Source organism: Aphis gossypii, chromosome 1 (assembly GCF_020184175.1).
Source record: "Aphis gossypii isolate Hap1 chromosome 1, ASM2018417v2, whole genome shotgun sequence".
NCBI lineage: Eukaryota > Metazoa > Arthropoda > Insecta > Hemiptera > Aphididae > Aphis > Aphis gossypii.
Window position 1 is genome coordinate 65,244,763 of NC_065530.1, and position 17,639 is coordinate 65,262,401.

General features: G+C 30.1%; 2 long non-coding RNA genes and 1 pseudogene across 2 annotated transcripts; 2 read left to right on the forward strand and 1 right to left on the reverse strand.

The window, feature by feature from the left end:
• The first annotated feature begins 612 nt into the window (after window positions 1–612).
• On the forward strand, window positions 613–1,593 carry LOC126549121 (uncharacterized). The gene is made up of 3 exons (XR_007603293.1): window positions 613–667; window positions 1,127–1,260; window positions 1,412–1,593. It is a non-coding gene; the product is annotated as an uncharacterized LOC126549121 (long non-coding RNA).
• Window positions 1,594–6,090: 4,497 nt separating this feature from the next.
• Window positions 6,091–12,302, forward strand: LOC126549120 (uncharacterized). Its single transcript, XR_007603292.1, has 3 exons — window positions 6,091–6,206; window positions 11,588–11,721; window positions 11,871–12,302. It is a non-coding gene; the product is annotated as an uncharacterized LOC126549120 (long non-coding RNA).
• An 834-nt stretch (window positions 12,303–13,136) lies between these two features.
• On the reverse strand, window positions 13,137–16,332 carry LOC126553203 (rRNA 2'-O-methyltransferase fibrillarin-like; annotated as a pseudogene).
• Window positions 16,333–17,639: the final 1,307 nt, after the last annotated feature.

The window sequence follows — 17,639 nt, forward strand, 5'->3', positions numbered from 1 at the left end:
ATATCTTAAAATATTTAATAAATATTTATATTTTTTTTTTTCTTAAAATATTATCTTTATTGTAAATATTGTTATATAAATAAAACTTATCAAGAAAATATAATTTTTATTTTTGTTAACTGTGAAAGGTCAAATTTTAAGTTCAAAATTTAAAATAATATACTGTTTCTAAGGTGAAGGAAAATAATATTTATGGAAATGAAATGAATGAGTAAAATATATTAAACAATTAAGAATATAACCTCCAAAAATTTAAAAATTTAAATTATTTTCGAGACATAATATTTTACCATTTTATTAAATCAACTATGGCTTATGTATTTTTTACGACGTATACATATTAAATAATAATATTAAGTCATATTAAGTCTTTTTACCCCATACTAAAAACTTATAAGTCGACGTATCATTCGGTTCATCGGTAGCTCACTGTTTTATACGTCTATTACGTCTTCTTACATAGAGCGTCGAGACCATCGGTTACTGTATATCAATGTTTTATGATAATCCATGCTACTCTATGTGTTTATCGTTTGTCATGAAATGACTGTTCCATTTCCAAAATATTAAAACAAAAGTTATGAGTTTATGACGCATCTTAACAATGTGTAGAAATTAAAAGGGAATTTTTAAAATTGTATTTGTACAAAAACATATTATTTCTCAAGTTGGTTTAAACTATTCTACTTAGTTAGTTCAAAATTTACTAGAAATGTAGAGACTGTTATTGATTAAAATTCATCAAAATACAATATTCATTATAACAATACTTAAAAAAATATTACCAAAACAAATAGTTACATTAATTTGTAAATTATACTGAATTCAAGCTATATGGCATTACTATTTTCTATTACTTTTTCTCTTGTTATAATGTACCTAATAACTATTTACACAATGTTTATTTTAAGTAATCATAAATTATTATTCTAAAATACATTTGTTATGATTGAAAAAAAATGAAGCTCTTAAATAATATTTTTTATAATTTATAATTGTTGATATTTTGTTAACATTATAATCATATAATTATATATAATATACACTTATCTATCTTGAAAATTGTTAATTATACTTATACACTTGTTTATAAATATAATATGTATAATACTCTTAATTTTTTTAGAGCATAAATTAGAATCTGTTGAAAAAGAAGTTGCTGGATTACGTTATTATCACAGAATCTACTATTAATACAGAAGAGGAATTACAAACATTGGAAGCAAAATTAATTAACCGTGATCAAAACCATGAATTTAGGTCTCAATATAAGTACCTAAGTGATATTTTTTTATATGAACATTTTTATACATTGTGTTGAAACTTAATAACCTAAAGCATTTTTATTGTTTCATGTAATGGTACAAAAATATTCATTTTTATAATTTAATTTTTAATTTTTTATTTTCAGATTGTTGAAATTACAATATAGTCAATGGGTAAAGATATAAAACATTCAATTAAACGTATTAACACATGGCATATCAAATTGGATGTTCTGGCTAAATACTCTAGTTTAACTACTTTTTGGATATTACACATATTTATTTATCTACTACAATAAATTCAAATATAAAAAATATTATTTTGTGAGCCTCATAGGTTTTTTTAAAATTATTTTTTACCTAGTATATTGAGAATAAGAGAGCTAATATGGATTATTCTGAATATACAATTCATGCTATGTTATGCATTTGTAAGACATAACAAAGCATGCAAGTATAGCATTTTTTATAATGTTAATAATATTATTATTATTATCAAACAATTTCAAAAAAGTAATTTTATTTTATTTTATTTTATTTTTTGATACTTAACTAGAATTTGTTTGTTTTAAATATTTTATTTACCAAAGTATAATACTTTTCAAAACAGTATAAAATAATTTATCATTTATTATAAAATAAATTGATGTCATTTATCATATCGATTACACATTTAAGTTTACAATAAATTAATTTTTATTATGATGAAAAAACTAGTATTTAATTTATTTATTAAACACTATTATTATTTAATTTTATACAGAAATAGCAATGTTTTGTAAATTTTGGTTAATCTTAAAGGAATATTTTTTTCCTAGATTTGAATATAATGTTTGTGCTATATCATAGTATATTACAACAAAAGTATAACTGAATTATATAATGACTGATACCTTTTATTAAATTATTAGTAATGAAAATTCAGCTGTGAATAATATTTAATGCATATTGAATATAAAATTTAAAATATAAATCCAGTAATGGTTAAATATTAATATTAAATATTATGAAAATGTTGATGAAGCAATGTTATTTTAATAATTTCTGAATGTTAAAGATTATACAAGCAATATTCATTTAAGATTATTTTCAACATCCATTTAATACTGATACAAAATATCTATGTATGATTGTAAATTCAATATTAAATACATAATTTTAGGTGGACAAATAAAATTTCGGGGATTTTGCATGGATATTAAAAAAAGTACATTCAACTCGCATATGATATCCACTCAATTTCATAATTTAAAATTAATTGTCCATAAAATATCGAAAAAAGATTTTTTTGCTATCCGTACCAATATTGTAGGTTTAGACCTAGTTAGAAAATGAATTATTATATTTTAACCATGGTTCAGTTACAGTACCTATAATCATCGATAAAACCATTGATTATACGCATAGTATAGATTTCCCGAGGTTTATAGATAATATAGATAATAATATTATATACACCTTGTAGAACGTATAGATTGCTCACTGATCGCGATTATGCGTTGTGCTAAATTTAAATTCATTTATGACAATAGAAAGCGTTTGTCGTCAAAATTAAAATAATAATTCGACCGGCGGTAGCGGTTTCGTTAGTGTATCGCACATCAACACATCCAAAGAGACTTTTTAATGTTATGAATGGGTCAGTCCAGTGGCGGTTCTAGCGTATTGGCAGGATTGACAGCTACCATTCCATAATTTCTGGTGTTCCTTATTTTAAAAATTATAATAATTAATTTTGTCATATCATTAATTTATTTTGAATTTTGAATTTAAGCTTCACTATTGAATTGGAAAATAAATAAATTACCTAGTATTTTTTTCATCGCTCGAAAATATTAGTATCAATATTCTATATTCCGTAATTTGACGGTCCGGGATTTAACGTTTGTTTTCTATTTATTTTTACGGTGCAAAGTATGATGGTCCGTGCGTATAGACTTTACGTAATTCGACATTCCGTAAAAATACGGTTAATCTATCTCCGTAATCTGACGGTCCGTGATGTTTCGTTCCGTATATTTACAGTTAATAATTCTTCGTTCCGTTCTATTATTTTCCGTGATTTTACATGCGTTCCAGAAAAAACAAAATCAAAATAAATTTGTTTTATAAAAAACTTAACAACTCAAAGAATTTTTCCTTTAATAAAGATTTATGTTATGCTTAGTTCATTTATTTCAATCACACAAACTTAAATACTTATAAAGCTTAACTTGTAACGAATTATTTAACACCGTGAATCTATGTTTTAAATAAAATTTATATATTATAAACTATTCATAGATGCACACAATATGTTACTATGTTATTTTTTTGTTACGCAATATTTTAATACGCTGGCTTAAATGTAAATTGTCGATTTTCCCAAAATAAAACATTTTGTTTGTTTATAACTAATACACTAAATAATATAAAGATTTCATAATTTATACTTGCATTTCACATTTGACGTGTAACTCATAAAATATAATTTTGATTAGTAATATTTAATTCGAGTATCTAATTTTTATTGATTATTAAAAGTTTGTGGCATTTATCAATCCTATTCTTATAGTAAGCAATATTGGACAGTTGTTTAAATTGTAAGTATATATTTATTTATTTCAAGAGTGTGTTTTTAAATTCGTTTAAACTTTACGTAATTTAACATTCTGTAAAAATACGGTTTATATAATATCTCCGTAATGTAACGGCCCGTTCTATTATTTTCCGTGACTTTACATGTAACCTGGAAAATTGAAAAAAAAGAAAATTAAAATAAATTTATTTTACAAAAAAAAAACCACTCAAAGAAATCTTCTGTTTTTAAATATTTATGTTATGCTTAATTCAATTAATTCAATAACCTAAAGTTAAATACGTATAAAGCTTAACTTGTAACTAATTAATTATTATCGTGTATGTTTCAAATAAAATTTATATATTACTAGCTGACCCGATAGTGCTAATATTACGTCGAATTCACAATTCAATTTTGTGTGTGTGGGTATGTTAAAGATTCATTGAAAACACATAAGCACAATTTTTTTTTATTAGTATTTGAAGTTCAAATTTTGACAAAAATTCGTCAAAATTATGAATATTTGCAAATTATTTTGTAGGTATAATTCATAAAAATGTTTGTATAGGTAGCTAAGAATTGAAAATTTAATACAATATTTTTCATAAGTTTAGCTTACAATAATTATAAAATAACTTAAATTATGGTGTATTCAGGCCATTAAAACATAAACCACCTTTTTCACTAACCACTGGAAATTATATCCTAGGCTGACAAATCATCTTCATTCAGAATCGTTTTTCGAATACAATGATACCTATCGTTGCATTCAAATTTAACCTACCCTAGTCCGAGGTTCACACCACCCACTTTTGTACAGCAGAACGATACCCACTTGCCCGCTTTTTTTTACTGATTATTAAAAGTTTGTGGCATTTATCAATTTTATTCTAATAGTAAGCAATATTGAACAATTGTTTAAATTGTAAGTATACATTTAATTATTTCAAGAGTGTGTTTTTCAATAATCAAACTCGCCTACGTAACTTTACACAGAGATAATTACTACAATGTATTATTAACCTACTTTTATCAGTTAAATCAAAAATTGTATTTGTTTGAAGGTGATATTTCAATTGTGCTTAATTCATTCAAGATGAATTTTTGAACTCCTTGCAAAAACTAAAGACGTGGTCGGCAGATTCCTATTCGTTAATTCAACGGTTATTAGGAATCGTGTATTTATTCATTCTGGACTCGCTCATGCCCGGCGAAGTCGATATCGCCGATGCGCCTGGAACAATTATTGACGAGCGCCTCGGTGCATTAGAGGACGCCGTCCGGCTACTCTCGGCCGAGTTCGCGCAGTTCAAGTTTAACCACGCGCTTAAAAACCAGGCTTCAATTCAAACAGTTAAATCAGTAACAAATCGCGCTCCAACAAATCGCGAGACGCTAATTCAAGCGCCAACCAATCGCGCGCCAACAAATTGCGCGCCAACAAATAGCGCTCCTCTAATTCAAACCTCTGGACAAACACATACAATCCCAAAGTCGTGGTGTTATTACCACGTCCGGTTCGGAAAAGAAGCGTACAAGTGCTCTAGCGAGCTTTGCACGTTCACGCCAAAGATATCGACAAAAAATAAAACATTTAAGAAGACGTTATATACGTCTAATAAACCGGAAAAATGCACCTACCCGTGCTCTGAATGGAGAGACTTTTAGTATATTCAGACCTTAGTCTTAGTCTTTATGTTTATGTTTATCTTTATGTTTCTTTCTTTAAAAAATGTTTTCTTTTTTTTTTCTTAAAAAAATATCTTAAAATATTTAATAAATATTTATATTTTTTTTTTCTTAAAATATTATCTTTATTGTAAATTGTTATATAAATAAAACTTATCAAGAAAATATAATTTTTATTTTTGTTAACTGTGAAAGGTCAAATTTTAAGTTCAAAATTTAAAATAATATACTGTTTCTAAGGTGAAGGAAAATAATATTTATGGAAATGAAATGAATGAGTAAAATATATTAAACAATTAAGAATATAACCTCCAAAAATTTAAAAATTTAAATTATTTTCGAGACATAATATTTTACCATTTTATTAAATCAACTATGGCTTATGTATTTTTTACGACGTATACATATTAAATAATAATATTAAGTCATATTAAGTCTTTTTACCCCATACTAAAAACTTATAAGTCGACGTATCATTCGGTTCATCGGTAGCTCACTGTTTTATACGTCTATTACGTCTTCTTACATAGAGCGTCGAGACCATCGGTTACTGTATATCAATGTTTTATGATCCATGCTACTCTATGTGTTAATCGTTTGTCATGATCGTGTTTATTCATTTCGTTTTTTTTCGTTTATGTTTTCGTAGGTATAACTACCAAAGAAAAGCCTGAAGCGAAATTATCTAAAAGGTATGTACTAATATAATATTAATTTAATGAAATATTTATCATTTATACTATTTACAATAATGTAATATTATAATAGTTTAATATGGTATCTTCTTATAAGTTATACGTACTATTGACAATACCTAGCTACTATAGCTTAACTATTTTAGTATAATATTTTGTGGTAATACAATTGTTGTATAATCCATTGTATTTTTCAATTTCCTTCAACTGCATATATCTAACAGTACCTAATTATTCATCGGTTTTTAATATTAATTAATAAATGTACCTACTAAAAATAATAATATCTAACTAAAATTAAGCTAATTTTGTAGCATTCGGGTGCGATATTCTAAAATGTTCCATTTCCAAAATATTAAAACAAAAGTTATGAGTTTATGACGCATCTTAACAATGTGTAGAAATTAAAAGGGAATTTTTAAAATTGTATTTGTACAAAAACATATTATTTCTCAAGTTGGTTTAAACTATTCTACTTAGTTAGTTCAAAATTTACTAGAAATGTAGAGACTGTTATTGATTAAAATTCATCAAAATACAATATTCATTATAACAATACTTAAAAAAATATTACCAAAACAAATAGTTACATTAATTTGTAAATTATACTGAATTCAAGCTATATGGCATTACTATTTTCTATTACTTTTTCTCTTGTTATAATGTACCTAATAACTATTTACACAATGTTTATTTTAAGTAATCATAAATTATTATTCTAAAATACATTTGTTATGATTGAAAAAAAAATGAAGCTCTTAAATAATATTTTTTATAATTTATAATTGTTGATATTTTGTTAACATTATAATCATATAATTATATATAATATACACTTATCTATCTTGGAAATTGTTAATTATACTTATACACTAGTTTATAAATATAATATGTATAATACTCTTAATTTTTTTAGAGCATAAATTAGAATCTGTTGAAAAAGAAGTTGCTGGATTACGTTATTATCACAGAATCTACTATTAATACAGAAGAGGAATTACAAACATTGGAAGCAAAATTAATTAACCGTGATCAAAACCATGAATTTAGGTCTCAATATAAGTACCTAAGTGATATTTTTTTATATGAACATTTTTATATATTGTGTTGAAACTTAATAACCTAAAGCATTTTTATTGTTTCATGTAATGGTACAAAAATATTCATTTTATAATTTTATTTTAATTTTTTATTTTCAGATTGTTGAAATTACAGTATAGTCAATGGGTAAAGATATAAAACATTCAATTAAACGTATTAACACATGGCATATCAAATTGGATGTTCTGGCTAAATACTCTAGTTTAACTACTTTTTGGATATTACACATATTTATTTATCTACTACAATAAATTCAAATATAAAAAATATTATTTTGTGAGCCTCATAGGTTTTTTTAAAATTATTTTTTACCTAGTATATTGAGAATAAGAGAGCTAATATGGATTATTCTGAATATACAATTCATGCTATGTTATGCATTTGTAACATAACAAAGCATGCAAGTATAGCATTTTTTATAATGTTAATAATATTATTATTATTATCAAACAATTTCAAAAAAGTAATTTTATTTATTTTATTTTTTGATACTTAACTAGAATTTGTTTGTTTTAAATATTTTATTTACCTAAGTATAATACTTTTCAAAACAGTATAAAATAAATTATCATTGTCCTTTAATTGATTTATATGTAGTATTAATTGATCATATTTCAATTTGGTAAAAAATAAAGTATTTGAACCTTTTTTTTTTAACAAATTGTTTAAATCTTCATTAAACTTTTCCATATTCGAAACAATAGTTACGCACTGAATCAATTAACCTTCACTATAACGTACAAACGATTCACGGTTACTAAATAGTTTATTTTTGAGAATAGTTAAAAGGCCGATTGTGGCACTCCATGATAAGCACTACAACTACATATAATTTAACTTATAAATTAGTAAATATAGTTATAGGTAATATATTATGTCACGTACACACGTATAATATGTGGACAAGCGGACATCCCCATTGTAAAAATACGATAAGAACTTACTAACAAACTACCTAGTGACAGATAATAATTTTTAAATGATAATTTGACTTTATTTTAGCCATGTTTTACGATTTATCATTATTCGTTAAATCATTTCATCCGTTTTCTATATTGCCCATATACGAAGGGCATTGTATAAAATGTCCGGACAATGTATAAAATGCCCGGGCATTGTGTAAAATGCCCAAATTGTATACTTTGCCCGTAACATATATACGTATAACCTATTGTTGTATTGTATAAACAAGAAACAATATTTTGTCAAGTACTTTCAAAGTATAATAGTTTATCTGTAAATGCTTTTAAAATGTTAATGGAATAATTAAAGTACACTCTGTTTTATTGAAAAACGTTTAGAAATTGAGAATTTAAAACGCTTACAAAGTGAAATTTCATAACTTTTTAAAATTTATTTACATAATTATTTTTATTATTATTTAAATAATTAAATTAATTAAACTGTTATTTCGATACGAAAACTATAAACATTTATTTATTGCAGCAGCTACAGTAAAACTATACTAGTGTTTCTGTGATACAGTTATTTATTATTACAGTGTCATAGTTACGACGAATTCTTCAAATAATAAATAACATATTCTGCTCTAAAAGTATTAAACGTTCATTTATCTACCTACCGTACACGCGTATTGACGTATATTATACTTTCTACGTAATCTATCACGAAAATTATAATTATGTCCGATTTCAAAATCCAATCACCATCTTCTGCGGCCAGTTCAATGCCAAACATTGCAGTGATGTCTGGTGCTAATGGTGATGTATTGGAAATACAACCACTGACTTCTGCATCAATGCAGCAAACTCCCGATGGACCAGTAATACCGGAAGTGGTGAGGGACGAATTCGCCGGTCCGCCGAAGAATTATGGTGCTCGATGCCAAATATTCACTTGGAGTTAGACGCAAACATCGCTACCAAATCTGAATGCATTCCGACGATGCAAGTTTTGACCAGCGCTGAAAATGGATCAATAAAACCAACATTAGATGATCCGATAACCGACCTTAGCACTGTCGCTGATGAGCTCACAGCAGAAATATCTGGTGCAAATGAAATTTTGGAAATACAGTCTTCGAATTCTGCACCGATGCAGACAATTTCCGGGGAACCAGTAGTACCGGAGATGGCGATGGCGAGGGAAGAATTCACCGGTCCGCCGAAAAAAATGTGGTGTTCGATGCCAAACATTCACTTGGATTTCGATGCAAACAATAGGAATAAAACTTCCGATGGACCTATAGTACCGGAAGTGGCGAGGGAAAAATTCGCCGGTCCGCCGAAGAAATTGTGGTGCTCGATGCCAAATATTCACTTGGAGCTCGATGCAACCAATACGAATGAATCTAAATGCATTCCGGTGATGCAAGTTTTAGCAAACGCTGAAAATGGATCGATAAAAATGACATTAGATGATCCGATAATCGACCTCGGTACGGTCGCTGATGATGAGCTCACGGCAACTTCAGTCGAAAAAGGACCCCGCCGCCGCCGCTCGTTGTGGAAACGAAACAAAAAATCGTCCGCCGCATATTTTGTTGTGCATGACATGGTAGGAATTAAAATATAATTCATAATCTCCTAACATATTATGCCTGCACGTTAATTAAAATGAAAAGCAATTACTTCAATTCAACGTCTTAAAACTTAATTTAATATTATAATGTTTACCTATTAATTTATTATGAAAATTGTACCTAGGTACCTATTGATTTAATGATTTACACAATAAATGGTTTTGTTATGTTACTTAATTGATTTGTGTTTTATTTATTATTATGTATTATTATTAAAGGTCAACACGCATTTGTAAAAATGTCGAATTTATATTATTATAGGTAAATATAAAGTATAAAGGTATCGATGTAAAAAAAAATACCCGTGAGAACCTCTTATACATTGAATATATTTTAAATTTTTGACAAATTACTTCTGTTCTAGACTTAACAGTTAACACGTGGACTTACTGCACACATCAGAAAATGAACCACACAATACTTTAAATATATATAATATATGGGAGGTAGGTACCTAAATACCTAATACAACTAAATTATTTTAATTATTATAATTTGCATTAAATCTGAATAAAAAACACATTTTTATTCTGTGATCGTAATTATTATGCTTAAGTCATATTAAGTCTTTTTACCCCATACTAAAAACTTATAAGTCGACGTATCATTCGGTTCATCGGTAGCTCACTGTTTTATATCTATTACGTCTTCTTACATAGAGCGTCGAGACCATCGGTTACTGTATATCAATGTTTTATGATCCATGCTACTCTATGTGTTAATCGTTTGTCATGATCGTGTTTATATTCATTTCGTTTTTTTTCGTTTATGTTTTCGTAGGTATAACTACCAAGAAAAAGCCTGAAGCGAAATTATCTAAAAGGTATGTACTAATATAATATTAATTTAATGAAATATTTATCATTTATACTATTTACAATAATGTAATATTATAATAGTTTAATATGGTATCTTTCTATAAGTTATACGTACTATTGACAATACCTAGCTACTATAGCTTAACTATTTTAGTATAATATTTTGTGGTAATACATTGTTGTATAATCCATTGTATTTTTCAATTTCCTTCAACTGCATATATCTAACAGTACCTATTATTCATTGGTTTTTAATATTAATTAATAAATGTACCTACTAAAAATAATAATATCTAACTAAAATTAAGCTAATTTTGTAGCATTCGGGTGCGATATTCTAAAATGTTCCATTTCCAAAATATTAAAACAAAAGTTATGAGTTTATGACGCATCTTAACAATGTGTAGAAATTAAAAGGGAATTTTTTAAAATTGTATTTGTACAAAAACATATTATTTCTCAAGTTGGTTTAAACTATTCTACTTAGTTAGTTCAAAATTTACTAGAAATGTAGAGACTGTTATTGATTAAAATTCATCAAAATACAATATTCATTATAACAATACTTAAAAAAATATTACCAAAACAAATAGTTACATTAATTTGTAAATTATACTGAATTCAAGCTATATGGCATTACTATTTTCTATTACTTTTTCTCTTGTTATAATGTACCTAATATATTTACACAATGTTTATTTTAAGTAATCATAAATTATTATTCTAAAATACATTTGTTATGATTGAAAAAAAATGAAGCTCTTAAATAATATTTTATAATTTATAATTGTTGATGTTTTGTTAACATTATAATCATATAATTATATATAATATACACTTATCTATCTTGAAAATTGTTAATTATACTTATACACTTGTTTATAATATAATATGTATAATACTCTTAATTTTTTTAGAGCATAAATTAGAATCTGTTGAAAAAGAAGTTGCTGGATTACGTTATTATCACAGAATCTACTATTAATACAGAAGAGGAATTACAAACATCGGAAGCAAAATTAATTAACCGTGATCAAAACCATGAATTTAGGTCTCAATATAAGTACCTAAGTGATATTTTTTTATAAGACCATTTTTATACATTGTGTTGAAACTTAATAACCTAAAGCATTTTTATAGTTTCATGTAATGGTTCAAAAATATTCATTTTATAATTTTATTTTAATTTTTTATTTTCAGATTGTTGAAATTACAATATAGTCAATGGGTAAAGATATAAAACATTCAATTAAACGTATTAGCACATGGCATACCAAATTGGATGTTCTGGCTAAATACTCTAGTTTAACTACAATTTGGATATTACACATATTTATTTATCTACTACAATAAATTTAAATGTAAAAAATATTATTTTGTGAGCCTCATAGGTTTTTTTTAAATTATTTTTTACCTAGTACCTACCTATATTGAGAATAAGAGAGTCAATATGGATTATTCTGAATATACAATTCATGCTATTTTATGCATTTGTAAGACATAACAAAGCATGCAAGTATAGCATTTTTTATAATGTTAATATAATATTATTATTATTATCAAACAATTTCAAAAAAGTAATTTTATTTTATTTTATTTTTTGATACTTAACTAGAATTTGTTTGTTTTAAATATTTTATTTACCTAAGTATAATACTTTTCAAAACAGTATAAAATAATTTATCATTTATTATAAATAAATTGATGTCATTTATTATATCGATTACATTTAAGTTTACAATAAATTAATTTTATTGTGATGAAAAAACTAGTATTTAATTTATTTATTAAACACTATTATTATTTAATTTTATACAGAAATAGCAATGTTTTGTACATTTTGGTTAATCTTAAAGGAATATTTTTGTCCTAGATTTGAATATAATGTTTGTGCTATATCATAGTATATTACAACAAAAGTATAACTGAATTATATAATGACTGATACCTTTTATTAAATTATTAAATAGTTGAAAAATATAAAATTTATTTTATTTTGAATAAATATTTTGAAAATATATAAAAAAAAAAATAAAAAAATTAAAAAAAATTTTGAAAATAAATTTCAAAAAATAAAAAATCATAAAAAAATTTTGAAAAAATCAAAAAAATTCAAAAAAATGTTGAAAATAATTTGAAAAATATAAAATATATTTTGAAAATAATTTGAAAAATATAAAATATATTTTGAAAATATATTTTATTTTGAATTAATATTTTGAAAATATATTAAAAAAAATAAAAAAATCATAAAAAAATTTTGAAAAAATAAAAAAATCAAAAAAATGTTGAAAATATTTTGAAAAATATAAAATATATTTTGAAAATTTATTTTATTTTGATATTATATTTTGAAAATATCCCAATATATTTTGCCTTTTTTTTTTTGCCTTCTTAATTTTTGAAATCTATTAAAAAAAATAAAAAAATCCTAAAACCCTTTTTGGCCCTCTCCCCTCTCTTTTGCTAATTTCTTTTCTTTTGCCCTCCTATTTTGCCCTCTCTTAAAAAAAATAAAAAATAAAAAAAATGTTGAAACCTATTTTGAAAATATATTTAAAAAAATAAAAAAATTTTGAAAAAATTTTGAAAATATCCCCTCTCTTTTGACCCTTTTTTCTTTTGCTCTTCTCTTTTGCCCCTCTCCCCTCTTTTGCCCCTTCTTTTCTTTTGCCTTCCTCTTTTGCCCCTCTCTTCCCCCCCCTCCCCCCCCCCTCTCCCCCCCTTTTGGCCCTCTCCCCTCTCTTTTGCCCCTTTCTTTCTTTGCCTTCCTCTTTTGCCCGTCTCCCCTCTCTTTTGCCCCTTTCTTTTCCTTTGCCTTCTCTTTTGCCCCTCTCCCTCTCTTTTTTGCCCCTTTCTTTTCTTTTGCCTCCTCTTTTCCCCCTCTCTTCCCCCCCCCTCCCCCCTCCTCCCCCCCCTTTTGCCCCCAATCCCCCCCCCCCCCCCTGTTGCCCCATCTTTTGCCCCCCCCTTCCCCCCCCTCCCCCCCTTCTCCCCCCCTTTTGCCCCTCTTTTGCCCCTTTCTTTTCTTTTGCTCTTCTCTTTTGCCCCTCCCCCTCTCTTTTGCCCCTTTCTTTTCTTTTGCCTTCCTCTTTTGCCCCTCTCTTCCCCCCCTCCCCCCCCTTTTGCCCCCCTTTTGCCCCCTCTCCCCTCTCTTTTGCCCTTTCTTTTCTTTTGCTCTTCTCTTTTGCCCCTCTCCCCTCTCTTTTGCCCCTTTCTTTCTTTTGCCTTCCTCTTTTGCCCCTCTCTTCCCCCCCGTCCCCCCTCCCCCCCCTGTTGCCCCTCTTTTGCCCCCTCTCCCCTCTCTTTTCCCCCTTTCTTTTCTTTTGCCCCTCTCCCCTCTCTTTTGCCCCTTTCTTTTCTTTGCCCTCCTCTTTTTGCCCCTTTCTTTTCTTTTGCTCTTCTCTTTGCCCTCTCCCCTCCTTTTGCCCCTTTCTTTTCTTTTGCCTTCCTCTTTTGCCTCTCTTCCCCCCCCTCCCCCCCTCCTCCCCCCCTTTTGCCCCCCTCCCCCTTCCCCCCCCTGTTGCCCCTCCTTTGCCCCCTATTCCCCTCTCTTTTGCCCCTCCTTTGCCCCCTCTCCCCTCTCTTTTGCCCCTCTCTCTTCTTTTGCCTTCCTCTTTTGCCCCTCTTCCCCCCCCTCCCCCCCCTCCTACCCCACCTTTTGCCCCCCTCCCCCCCCCCCCCCCCCTGTTGCCCCTCTTTGCCCCCCCCCCCTTCCCCCCCTCCCCCCCTTCTCCCCCCCTTTTTGCCCCTCTTTTGCCCCTTTCTTTTCTTTGCTCTTCCTTTTTGCCCCTCTCCCCTCTATTTGCCCCTTTTTCTTTTCTTTTCTTTTGCCTTCCTCTTTTGCCCCTCTCTTCCCCCCCTCCCCCCCTCCCTCCCCCCCTTGGCCCTCTCCCCTCTCTTTGCTCCTTTCTTTTCTTTTGCCCTCCCTCTTTGCCCCTCTCTTCCCCCCCCTCCCCCCCTCCCCCCCCCTGTTGCCCCTCTTTTGCCCCTCTCTTTCCCCCCCTCCCCCCTTTTGCCCCCTTTTGCCCCCTCTCCCCTCTATTTTGCCCCTTTTTTTCTTTTGCTCTTCTCTTTTGCCCCTCTCCCCTCTCTTTTGCCCCTTTCTTTTCTTTTGCCTTCCTCTTTTGCCCCTCTCTTCCCCCCTCCCCCCCCCCCCCTCCCCCCCTTTTGGCCCTCTCCCCTCTCTTTTGCCCCTTTCTTTCTTTTGCCTTCCTCTTTTGCCCGTCTCCCCTCTCTTTTGCCCCTTTCTTTTCCTTTGCCTTCCTTTTTTGCCCCTCTCCCCTCTCTTTTGCCCCTTTCTTTTCTTTTGCCTTCCTCTTTTCCCCCTCTCTTCCCCCCCCTCCCCCCTCCTCCAAAAATTTTGCCCCCCTACCCCCAATCCCCCCACTGTTGCCCCTCTTTTGCCCCCCCATTCATTAAAAAACTCCCCCCCTTCTCCCCCCCTTTTGCCCCTATTTTGCCCCTTTATTTATTTTGCTCTTCTATTTTGCCTCTCCCCTCTATTTTGCCCCTTTTTTTCTTTTGCCTTCATCTTTTGCCCCTCTCTTTCCCCCCCTCCCCCCCTTTTGCCCCCCCTTTTGCCCCTCTCCCCTCTATTTGAACCTTTCTTTATTTGCTCTTCTCTTTGAAATCTCCCTCTCTTTTGAAACTTTCTTTTTTTTGCCTTCCTCTTTTGCCCCTCTTAACCCCCGTCCCCAACCTCCCCCCCCTGTTGCCCCTCTTTTGCCCCCTCTCCCCTCTCTTTTCCCCCTTTCTTTTCTTTGCCCCTCTCCCTCTCTTTTGCCCCTTTCTTTTTTTTGCCCCTCTTTTGCCCCTTTTCTTTTCTTTTGCTCTTCTCTTTTGCCCCTCTCCCCTCTCTTTTGCCCCTTTCTTTTCTTTTGCCTTCCTCTTTTGCCCCTCTCTTCCCCCCCCTCCCCCCCTTCCCCCCCTGTTGCCCCTCTTTTGCCCCTCTCTTCCCCCCCCTCCCCCCTTCTCCCCCCCCTTTTGCCCCTCTTTTGCCCCTTTCTTTTCTTTTGCTCTTCTCTTTTGCCCCTCTCCCTCTCTTTTGCCCCTTTCTTTTCTTTTGCCTTCCTCTTTTGCCCCTCTCTTCCCCCCCCTCCCCCCCTCCTCCCCCCCTTTTGCCCCTCTCCCCTCTCTTTTGCTCCTTTCTTTTCTTTTGCCCTCCTCTTTTGCCCCTCTCTTCCCCCCCGTCCCCCCCTCCCCCCCCTGTTGCCCCTCTTTTGCCCCCTCTCCCCTCTCTTTTACCCCCTTTCTTTTCTTTTGCCCTTCTCTTTTGCCCCTCTCCCCTCTCTTTTGCCCCTTTCTTTTGTTTTGCTCTTTTCTTTCCCCCCCCCCCCCCCTTTTGCCCCCCCCCCCTCCCCCCAAATTTTGCCCCCTCTCCCCTTTATTTTATTTCGCCCTTCTCTTTTGGAAGTCTCTTTTCCCCCCCTCCCCCCCCCTCCCCCCTTTTGCCCTCCCTCTTTTCTAATCCCCTCCCTTTTCCCCCTATTTTTCATTTTTTTCCTTTTTTCCCCCTGCTTTTCTTCTTTTTTTTTTCTCTCCCTTTTGCCCCTTCTTTTCTTTTCTCTTTTTTCTCCCTTTCTTTTGCCCCCTCTTTTTTTTTTTTTTTCCCTTTCTTTTCCCGCTTCTTTTCTTCTTTTTTTCTTTTTTTTTTTTTTCTTTTTTTTTGTTTTTTTTTCTTTTCCCGGCTTTTTGCTCATGCGTCTTCTTGGATATGTCTCAAGCTTTTGACAGGTTATGGTATGAGGGACTGCTATTTAAATTTAACCCCCTGTTACAACCAAACTATTTTTTACCAATCAAATCCTACCTCATGGATCGTTACTTTCAGGTTAGAGTTGGGACATCCCATTCCGGATTACCAAAGATCAGTGCAGGTGTTCCACATGGGGCATCCTTTCCCCTTTAGTATTCAACATCTACGCTGCCGATCAAGTAGATTATTAATTTATTTTTCTTATAATTAAAAAATAAACTGTTAAAAACTCACAACCCATAAAAAAATTGTAAAATAATAAATTTACATTGTATCATTTTTGAACTGATTTGTATGTAAATTAACATTTCATAATAATAAAATAAAAATATTAATTTTAAAACTCAAATGTAGGTGATCATAATTTTTTTGTTTAATAAAGTACAAAAACAATTTTAGGAAATGTTAACTTTTTTATTAAAGAATCAAAATAAATGTGTTTCTAATAATTATTTATTCAAATACAAAAACATAATCTTTTGTATGCCAATTACTAATCTTTAAACTTCCAAATAAAACATTTATATAAATTAAATATTCTACTATCGAATCATTCAAATCACGAGTCTTTAAATTATTCACTCTCGATTATATGCATGGACATTAAAACTAAATAAATATATAATTATCCATCTATTAATTATTATTTAGCTATCCTTGTGTATATCTACGTATACATGATGCATACTTTATTTATTATTTATTGATTTTATTATGCAATAAGATTTTCAACTTTTGCTACAGACCTAATTTGTGTTTTTAATTATAAATATTATAAACATTGTGATGTGAAGATTTGTTGGTTTTGATAACTTGAAATTTGCAATCACAAATTGTATAGATGTCAACTGTTATTGTAAGAATCAAGAATAAAATGAAAATTTCTGATGAATATAACAACAATATATTTTAGTATATACAAATAGACAGTTTTAAATAATTTATACAAAAATATAAATTATGTTTTTAATAGAACAGAATTATCGTTTTTTTTTTTCACTAAAAGAGCTTATAAATTTGAGTAACTCTAATCAAAAAAATTGGGGAAATGTGGTCCATTCTATTATACAGCAGGTGTTGAGTGTATCACTGTAATGGATGTGTCAAATTTGAATTCAAAGATGATAATAATAATATAATATCATCGTGTACCAAAAACGATCAGCCTATTTTTCCAAGTATGTTAATATAAAATATTATTAAATTATATT